The sequence below is a fragment of the Pan troglodytes genome, chromosome 13, assembly GCF_028858775.2.
Source record: "Pan troglodytes isolate AG18354 chromosome 13, NHGRI_mPanTro3-v2.0_pri, whole genome shotgun sequence".
Taxonomy (NCBI): Eukaryota; Metazoa; Chordata; class Mammalia; order Primates; family Hominidae; genus Pan; species Pan troglodytes.
This window is the reverse complement of record NC_072411.2, coordinates 14,169,672-14,170,548: the sequence shown is the minus strand read 5'-3', so window position 1 is coordinate 14,170,548 and position 877 is coordinate 14,169,672.

The following is an 877-nucleotide window of genomic DNA, read 5'->3' as shown; positions in this document are numbered from 1 at the left end:
AGAGGGACTGTCTTCCTCCAGGAAGCAGCAGGTTAACTGGTTGGCAGAGACAGAGGGACAGAGGGACTGTCCTCCTCCAGGAAGCAGCAGGTTAACTGGTTGGCAGAGACAGAGGGACTGAGGGACTGTCCTCCTCCAGGAAGCAGCAGGTTAACTGGTTGGCAGAGACAGAGGGACAGAGGGAGTGTCTTCCTCCAGGAAGCAGCAGGTTAACTGGTTGGCAGAGACAGAGGGACAGAGGGACTGTCCTCCTCCAGGAAGCAGCAGGTTAACTGGTTGGCAGAGACAGAGGGACTGAGGGACTGTCCTCCAGGAAGCAGCAGGTTAACTGCTTGGCAGAGACAGAGGGACAGTGGGACTGTCTTCCTCCAGGAAGCAGCAGGTTAACTGGTTGGCAGAGACAGAGGGACTGAGGGACTGTCCTCCAGGAAGCAGCAGGTTAACTGGTTGGCAGAGACAGAGGGACAGAGGGACTGTCTTCCTCCCGGAAGCAGCAGGTTAACTGGTTGGCAGAGACAGAGGGACTGAGGGACTGTCCTCCAGGAAGCAGCAGGTTAACTGGTTGGCAGAGACAGAGGGACTGAGGGACTGTCTTCCTCCAGGAAGCAGCAGGTTAACTGGTTGGCAGAGACAGAGGGACAGAGGGACTGTCTTCCTCCAGGAAGCAGCAGGTTAACTGGTTGGCAGAGACAGAGGGACAGAGGGACTGTCCTCCTCCAGGAAGCAGCAGGTTAACTGGTTGGCAGAGACAGAGGGACTGAGGGACTGTCTTCCTCCAGGAAGCAACAGGTTAACTGGTTGGCAGAGACAGAGGGACTGAGGGACTGTCCTCCTCCAGGAAGCAGCAGGTTGGCTCTGTTTCCTTCGTGGGGTAGCT